Source organism: Thunnus albacares, chromosome 22 (assembly GCF_914725855.1).
Source record: "Thunnus albacares chromosome 22, fThuAlb1.1, whole genome shotgun sequence".
Lineage (NCBI taxonomy): Eukaryota > Metazoa > Chordata > Actinopteri > Scombriformes > Scombridae > Thunnus > Thunnus albacares.
This window is the reverse complement of record NC_058127.1, coordinates 23,077,716-23,087,096: the sequence shown is the minus strand read 5'-3', so window position 1 is coordinate 23,087,096 and position 9,381 is coordinate 23,077,716.

The window sequence follows — 9,381 nt, the reverse complement described above, 5'->3', positions numbered from 1 at the left end:
TGTTGGATACAATTAATCTTTTCAGGAAAAGGCACAAATCGATGGCCGAAGAGTAAAACCTCCTATCTGAAAAATGCACTTTTTTGAGAAAACTTGTTTTAAAAAAACAATTGATATTTGGATATCCTTGTTAAGGATAACCAATACATAATTGTATTGTTTTTGGACTATATTGCTGTATTATGTGGTATTGTTTACGGTATGTTTGTATGGTTATTATGGTATTGTTGACACATAATATAGTAATATAGTCCAAAAACAGTGTATTATGTATTGGCTATCCTTAACAAATAGCATTCTGCAAGAAAACAACAAGTTTTTTTTAGTTTTCTCAACAAAGTGCATTTTTCAGATAGGAGGTTTTGTTCTTTGGCCATCGAAATAGAGGACCTGCCCTCTATCAGAAAATGTAATTTCAAACTGATACCGATACTAATTTCGTATCATTGGGACCTGCTGCTTTATTATGAACCACTGTCAAGTATTCCTGCAGCTTTACCTCATATTGCCTTGGTTTTTTATCGATGACTACTATCACTACTGCTCCTCTTACTGTACCTCTACTACTACAGCTATGGTGTTACCATTACTAGTACTATTTATAGCAACACTACTCATCAAGAGCAGTTGCTGTACAGTGAGGTCTTGTAATTTGAACCAGCAACCTTTTCCTGCTTGTCTAAAGCTTTCCACTAACCTGTACTGTTACTATTATTACTATTTAGAAGAGTTTGCATGTATGTTGGGGGTGGCGCTTATCCTTTGGACTAACCACCTGCCCCCTATCAAGGGTCTATAATGCGGCACACTTCATCTGTCCTCTGACCTCAGGGGTTACGACCTCTGGGATGGGATGAGTCAAGGCCTATTGACCAGCTGTTTGCACTGCTGCCACCACTACACACACACACACACACACACAGTCCCGTTCTCCACTGCCTGCCTGCTGTGTCACTGGTTGTAATTATCTTAAAGTGGATGTGGGGTGTGTTTCAGAGTGTGTGTAGAAAGTAAAAAGAGGTCAGGACCAGAGTGTACGTGAGAGTCTGTGCATGTGGGGGTGAGAGAAAACAAAAGAAACAGAGTGAAGAGGTGTGTGTGAAGGATGTGTACGCTCCTCTGAGTGAAACAGTCTTTGTATCTAACAGCTGACACATTTTAATGGTTATATCTGTAATTTTACCACAGTTGCAGGTCCCTTAAGGCTAGTTACCAGACTAATATTGAGTTCGGCTTTTGATCTTTTATCTGAAGCCAGAGCACTGCAGCCAAAGGCCAAACACTATATTGACCCTGTGCAACACACAGGCCTAATCGATGAGGAAGTTGTGTGGGTTTTCACCATCAATATACTGTACACACACTGCAAACTATCCTTTTCATGAAGTCATGTAACCTAACCCTGAGCTTTGAAATTATATGGTGAACTGACTCAATAGTAGAGTTGTTACAACATATTCTTTTTTTTTTCCTTCCTCTACATAGCTCTGTCTCACCGACTGTTTCTGTCTTTCCTGTCACCGATAAAATCTCACTTGAACCTCCAAAGCACATGCAAACGACTTATCATTCGCAGTGCAACATCTCAATCTGCACTGCTCTTTGCTCTGACAGCTTTCTCATTCGCCCGTGTTAATTGAAAGTCAATTTGGAGCAGATGGCACAGTTAAAAGATGCCCCGTAATCCTCTCCTAAGGGGGTTAGGGAGGTGGGGGTAGGGTGGGGGTAAGAGGCGGGTGATTTCACTCCACGGTTGTGAAAGCAAAATGTTTCCCACAAAGCTTTAGTACTGGCTTCCACCTTCACTGTGCATTCACAGTGCTATCTGAGGTGAAGCTGGTTTATCATCCGCAGGGTGGGTCAATGAGGTAAATCATATATTAGCCACAGGTCATGAGCAAAATAACGTGCTATACAGTACATACACCGACTTGTTTACATTTTCTCTCTGTCCTAACACAACCTCAGTCTCAGTCTGAATGAATGAGATGATTCAAAAAAGTAACTGGTATGGGTTTTGTTGTTCTTTTGTTTTCCTTTAATTCTTTAAATTTGACCAAATTTGTGCTGAAAAACCTAAAAAAATTGGAACAATTCAGAATTCAAATTGTATTTTGATCATCTTGGGACAAACCTGCACTTACAATTAGGGTAATACTAAGAAAACATACTAATGCATAATTATATGCATTAGTAGTTCATCTTCTACAATGATATTTTTGACAAAACAAACAAACTGGATTGTATAACATTTTTGCTAACTTAAGACTCCTGTTACAGTAGGTTTCAATGGTGATACTTTTTGTGAGATTTGGTAAAAATGATTGACTATCATTCCATATTAATATATTTTTTGCCACTAACGACTGGATTACTAGAAGAAAGACTTGACACACATTGCTGGGAATTATTCTGTACCAGTCAGTTCAGTTTCAGGATTTGCCATGGACAGTCAATGTAGTGAAAACTGCATCATATCAGAAGTGGACTTTTTCTGGTGTTTATTTCTGACAAACACATGTTAATCACATTGTATCCAGACAATCTTCTGACGGAAGCGATTAAACTTGTTATTCACCGTCACCAGTATCCAGACAGTCACATGCCAGAAGTCATCATAGGAGAGACTGATGCCATATGGGCGGCAAACAGTGAGCAATTCTCACCTCCTCTTAAGTTGACACACTTCTCATAGCACTAATCCTTCTGCAGAATTTAAACACTTTTCAATGAAGACACCAATCACAGCTTAAAGTATTAATAAAAAAGACCAATCAGCAACTTTGGGGAAGAAACAAACCCCGCCCCAAATAAAGCCATATGATTTCAGTTCCTCATTCTTGTGTCCAAAGCTGTTTACCACTGTCTGCTGTGTGCACTGCATACATGCATTTGTATGTGTTCACGCGCATGCATACAGACTGTTGTAACAGTGACTTGTCTGTTTGAGTGATGTTTTGTTTCCTGTGCATACAGTTGCACAATGCTTGCACTGGCACTCTGCCTGTATACCACACATCACCTCAGACCACTTGGAAAGATAATGAAACTGTGCTGTAAAACCACTCTTCTGCCATAAATAATAAGTGCAGTTATTTTACCGGCAGTGCTAATACTCTCGTTGTGTCGTTTATTATTGTCATGCTGCGTCTTGCGGAGGTGACCAGGCTGCAAACTTTTATCAAGAGTCAAAACATTAAGACAAATAGGGAAGGGGTGCAGTTATTTGTTGGGTTGAATATGTGATGTTAAGTATAAGAGTTGACTCAGTTGTTGATTATGACGTGTTCACATGCAATTTCTCACTCAGGTGCCACCAGTGTCAGTGGTGGAGGGTCACATAGTATGTTTTCTGTCTCTCTGTTTCACCTGATCCTTGTCTAATTCTGATCAACAGGATCTCTTTCACCTCTACGTGGTCTTCATTTGGATGCTGCAGTGCTAATTGTATTGATTTTTTTTTTTTTTTAATAAATGTTTTGTCTTAATTTGAATATTTGTAGAGATCAAACTGAGACTTAACATAAATCACATTGGATTTTCAGATATTTCACATGTGAAATGCAGGACATCACATGAGAAAGCATCAACTGTAGGAGTGTCCAGGCATCAAGACTTTTGTCATTCCTCATCTCTCTTCTAATTTCCTGTCAGCTTTACATTTCATACTGCATACCGCCACATACATGCAGGCTAATGAACACTAAAATGCTTTTATCTCACAGTGTGATAAATTCACACATACACACATGTTGCTTTTGGATAATGCACATGAAACTCACATGATACAGGAACAAAGCACATTCACAAATCATGTGAAGCATGTAAAAATGAATGATACACTGTTCAATATTGTGCGGATGAAAACATGAATTTCACGTGCTTTTCAAAATACCATTATAAACATTCTTTATTTACAAGTACACAAGATATTTTCAGTTCCATTTTTTATTTTACATTTGCTTTTATTTTAGTTCTTACTTGTAATTTTAGCATTGCTTCAAAATCATTTGTCACTTTGAGAGTGCTACATGATTCAATTTCCACGTCTTTCATAGTTACTCTTTTCAGAAGACACCTGCCTTTGCCACAACTTTTCACCTAGCTAGTTTCACTTAGTTTCCATCTGTATGTGAAATGGTTTACAAGCAATAAAGTTTATTCCACTGCCAGCAGCACATACTGCTGAGTCACTGAGTTCTTTCTGTAGTAGCCTCTGGCTGCTTGCAACCTGACATAAACTTTGGCCACTAACTATACTGATGTTAAAGGTAATCTTCAGTGTATAATCTCCCTTATCTAAGTTCAGGAGCATTTATGTGCATGCCATTTAAAGACACTGGTTTCTCTATGACTCGATTACTCCAGCAGAGAGATCAATCAGTAGGTCAATCAATACAGATCAATCAGTCTGATGGCTTATAATTACACAAAGCTACTAGTGATCTTAACTTTAGGCTCTCAGAGCAGCATTTAAACATTTAACTAACATTATCCCATTTTGTATTGTAAGACAATGCAATCAGGCATTCAAACAAACATTATCATTTGATGAGGTGACATTTGACTGCAAGAGAAATGGTGTATAATTGTTTTTTGATAATGATCATCACCATGAAGGATATTCGGGGATTTAAACTACAGATTTTACAAGTCTGACGTCAGAGCTCTTGCAGTGTGAGAGAAAACCTGAAGGCATCCGGAGCTTTAAAGGATTTCTATGGGTGCTAATGGTTTTGAATGAATCAGATATGTGCTGGCTGACGGTGATGTAAGGCCGAGATAATTCTGACAATGTGTAAATGTGTCTGTCTGTGTCTGCGCAGAAGGACTTTTTGAGGGCTGCTGACGATAAAGGAGGACAAAGTCTCCTTGTCATGTGTTTCTGTGTGTGTATGTGTGTGTGAATAAGAGAATAAGACAGAGAGCAGGACTGTTTGCATCAGGACAGTGCACAAACATCGCTAGTTTTAATTACGTCACAGGCAAGTGGCTGCAAAAGCAGGGAAATGTGGATTACATCATGCGGTCACAGTCTATCCACAGAGAGCCTGTTATCAGCACAGTACAGGCATGAATGTGCTCTCAATGCAAATAGCTCGGCCTCACAGCCCTCTGTTAAACCTGTCTGCCGTCTGCAGACGGTGAAAGATTACCGATAGTTTGCTCAACAGGTTTACAATGCGCTCCTAGTCAAATAGAAAGCGGACAGTTTTGTTTCTTTTTCTCTTTTACAGCTGATTCTTTCTACAGCCTTTGATCTGAACCTGCTAAGCTATCTGACTGAATACTGTAAAGAAGCAGAACTGAGGTTTTAAAGGTACTGAAACCAGAGAAAATTTAACAACACTTTTATTTGCAGAAGAGTTACAAGAATTCTCCAACATTATGGGAAATATGCTGTCTTAAACAGAGTTAAATTAGATGAGAAGTTCAATATTAGCGCATTTAGCTTAGCACAAACATTAAAAACAGAGGGAAACAGATAGCCTCCACCAAAATAGAAAAAAAATACACCAACAACTCCATAACTGTCTTATCTAGCATGAAAGTTCATTCTTGACCTTGGAAACAGGTGGTTAGAAAAAAAGCTGTAATAATCATTATTTTTATATTAATAATGGATCAAATAGCTATGTGTAATTTGAAAGGTGTCGCTTGTGGTGATGAACCCATAGTTAACATACGTTGAACAATCAGGCCGATTCTGTTACAGCTATGTAGCATTTCACTGTTATGCAAAAAAACTGAAACTATGTCTGTCACAATTATTTTACAACTTTCTTATGTTTTTTTACAATTATTGATCACACATCTTACAAAGGGGATGAATTATTGCACAAATTGAATATTTACTGTGCATCTCCATGGCTGGATTAACCTCCTATGGGACCCCAGGGTAAAAAATTTGCTGTGGGGTCCTTGTCCCCCAATATACATGCTACTACTTCAGAGCTGAAATGATTAGAAAATTAATCAACTGACAGAAAATTAACTGGCAACAATTCTGATAACTTATTAGTAATTTTTACGCAAAAATGCCAAAAATTCACTCATACCAACTTCTAAAATGTGAATATTTGGTAGTTTGTTATCTTGGGCTTCAGGGAATAGTGACATTTTTCACTATTTTCTGACATTTTATACACTGAACAATCAATTGATTGTTTAAGAAAATAATTCTCAGACCTGTTGATAATAAAAATAGCTGTTGCTTGCAGCCTTACAGAATTCTTATGATAAAATAATACTATCTGGTCTTTTTCTGTATGCAATTTGATAAAACACACATTTACAACAAATGAGTACAATATAAACAAAAAATAATTAATGTCTTAAAACTAGAGTCCTTCTTGGACCACAAGATGGAGAATGGAGGATCTGTCAGAGTTCAGACTGTACAAATTCTCAATCAATCAAATTATGTAGTCCTGGATGATATGGAGTGGACCTGAGCTTTTGGGGCCCCTGGGCAGTTTCCCACTTTGTCTAGTTGGTAATCCAGCCATACCTCCATCACAACACACTTTTCCTAAAGCTAGAAACAGACCTTAAGATTTCTGATACCAAAAAAAACTACCCTACAAATAACTACTTATTTCCATCTTATCAAGCTAGGAGACATACACTGTATTTATGAGGTACATTTATGGTGTGTATCTAACAAGTACAAACTGATTAAGTGAGACAAATTAAATGAGGGTGGACACAGTAACTGATTTATGTTTATATTGGAGGTGGTGTTGGTAGTTGTTTGCCTTGATGACCACTAACTGAACCTAATAAAGCTAAACTTACACCTCTGGATCTATTCTAGTCAGTCCTTGTGGATTCAACTTAACACTCAGCTGTAAAAATCAAATGACATTACGCAGATCAAATGAGCACTCCAGTGTCACATGTTCCAGTATGACACTACAGTGGATTTCCTCCTCCCATTTCTTTTTATTGGGCTTTAACTTGCTTCTCAACATTTCAAAGTAATAAATACTGCAGTCACATCTTGCCAAATACTAAAAAGATACATAATTAGTCTTATCAAAATTTGAATGGTGGAGCACATTAGCTATAACCCAACGAAAGCTCCTGCACAAGGAGCTAATCACACAACAAGCCTGCTTATCATGTGTGTAGGTCAAAGGTGACAGCGCTGACACGACTGTCTGGTATGAATGAGGGCTGTTTCGTGTTTCTTTCCCCCCACTATCAGACCTTTTAGAGCTTCTCAGTCATGTTGATAAAGACCACACGACAAATCTTATCACACATAAACATGTTGAAAAAGGCACCTAGTGGTGGAGACAGACGGCGTCACTCCAGCTGGGTTCATAAATCAATATTCAGCAGCAGAGACAGGACTTTGTAGCCTTCAAAGCAGACAGATACCAGTATCCTGTTTGACAGAAATGGCCTATGTGACATTCGGTTGAAAGGAATGCGTGGTATGGGAGGAACTCAGTGGTATGTTGTATAAACCCTGGCAACTGTTTGTCAGTGTGTACACAAACCTCCAGTCCACACACGCAGTCAACAGGTTGCTCTTGGGAGACAGGTTTTAGGCACACCCATTAATACTGCCTTTGTTTTGCAAATGATCCTTGCATGGTCTCCTTGTCTTTTGCAATGCAAAATAAACTCATACTGTAAGTAATTCCAGTTGTGTGTTAATATGAAGACTCACTCAGCAACTATTTCTGGTATAAAGAGACGTGTCACATGGTTTGCTGTAGATTAAAGGGTCATTTCACCGATTTTCAAGCTTATCTCTCTTAACTTGTTATATTTTAAGCAGGCTATATGAACAACAGCAAATCCTGAACCTTCCCTCAATTTTATGTCCATGCTTGCATCATCAGGCAGAGGATTTGGAAATGAACATCCCATGTTCTATGAAACTTTTGAGGGGGAGCATGGAATATTTAATTAATATCAAATGTATGTACAATTATTGTATTACTCAACATATTTCATATTTCTTAACTTGCATGGTGTAGCATAATGTTCCTTCAAAGTAACCACAGCTTTGTCGTCTAACATTTCTTGGATTTAATGGAGTCAGAACTGTCTCTCCACACTTTCAGACAAACATCTTTTTGATGTGAAATAATGCAATATGATATTAAATTCTTAGCATACAGCATAGAAAAAAGTAACTTATGTGTGTCATATGACTATAGATTATTTTAAAGAGAGAAATCCATACAAATGCATGTTTCACATAAAATACACTATACAAAATGTCAATCTAAATATCTTTTTTGTCTAGGTTTCTCTAACTCATCTGATTTTAATTAGTATAGACTGAAAATAAAGCAATAAGGAATAATGGCTGGGTTTACATATTTGTAGGTCATGTAAAGTTAAACATGCATTCATTGATTTTTGACCACTTGGGGGCAGCAGAAATAAGCTGTAACAGAACACTGACATATTATCACCTTATGGTAATAATTGATATGGCAAATGTGTTAGCAAACAGTTTATCATTTATTCATCCAACAGACACAAAGCAACATTAGCATTCATTTAGAGTTGTGTTTCTGTCCACCTGATAAATGTAAGTCCAATATTTACTCTCCTTTTAGCTCTGTTTTGGTCTCCACCAACTCCTGGGAAAAATATCTGACTCTTTAGCTGCTAAATGCTCCACTATGTTCACAAGCTAGTTGCGAACTTTGTCTATCTCTAGTTTGATGCTGGGCAGGTAGTGTACACTGGGGTTATCAGGCTTTTTTGCTGATAACAGCTGCCTGTTTGCTGATAATTCACAGTGGGTTTGTCACTAAGAGTGAAACCTTTCACATTACACGGAGTCATCTGACCCATGTGGTGATATGAAAATATTGAGTAGAGCAGCTTTAATGTTGTCACAGTGCAGCTTTAATCTCCCCACTTTTTCCTATTTCCCTGTTGATGATCAAACTCTAGAAGCCATGTTCTAGATGTTTTCTATCTTTTTTGTTTACCTCCATGTCCATGACATAGCATCACGAGTGGAAAGTTGACATAATCAATATTTAAACAACCCATGAGTCATGTGTCAAGTAGCCTTTAACAAGTCCCAGACGAATTGCGGTCCCTCAGTAGAACTCAGGGACGCCTCATGACGCCTACCGGGGACGGTAGAGTTAAAGTTTAAGACAAAGAGCAGCAGTGTGTTTATCCTGTTTCTCCTGCTGAGAGTCAGGCCACGAGATGAGCTGGACACCCTGGCAACTCATATGACCAGAGATGTGTGGCTTTAAAACAGAATGAGGTATTCATAACTGCCATACCTCTTCACGTGGACTGAGCTGAGTAGTGTGTGTGTTTGTGAGTGGTGTAAACCTCTAACCGCAAGTATACATTGACACCCATTTTGAGATTGAAGTCTATGGGAAG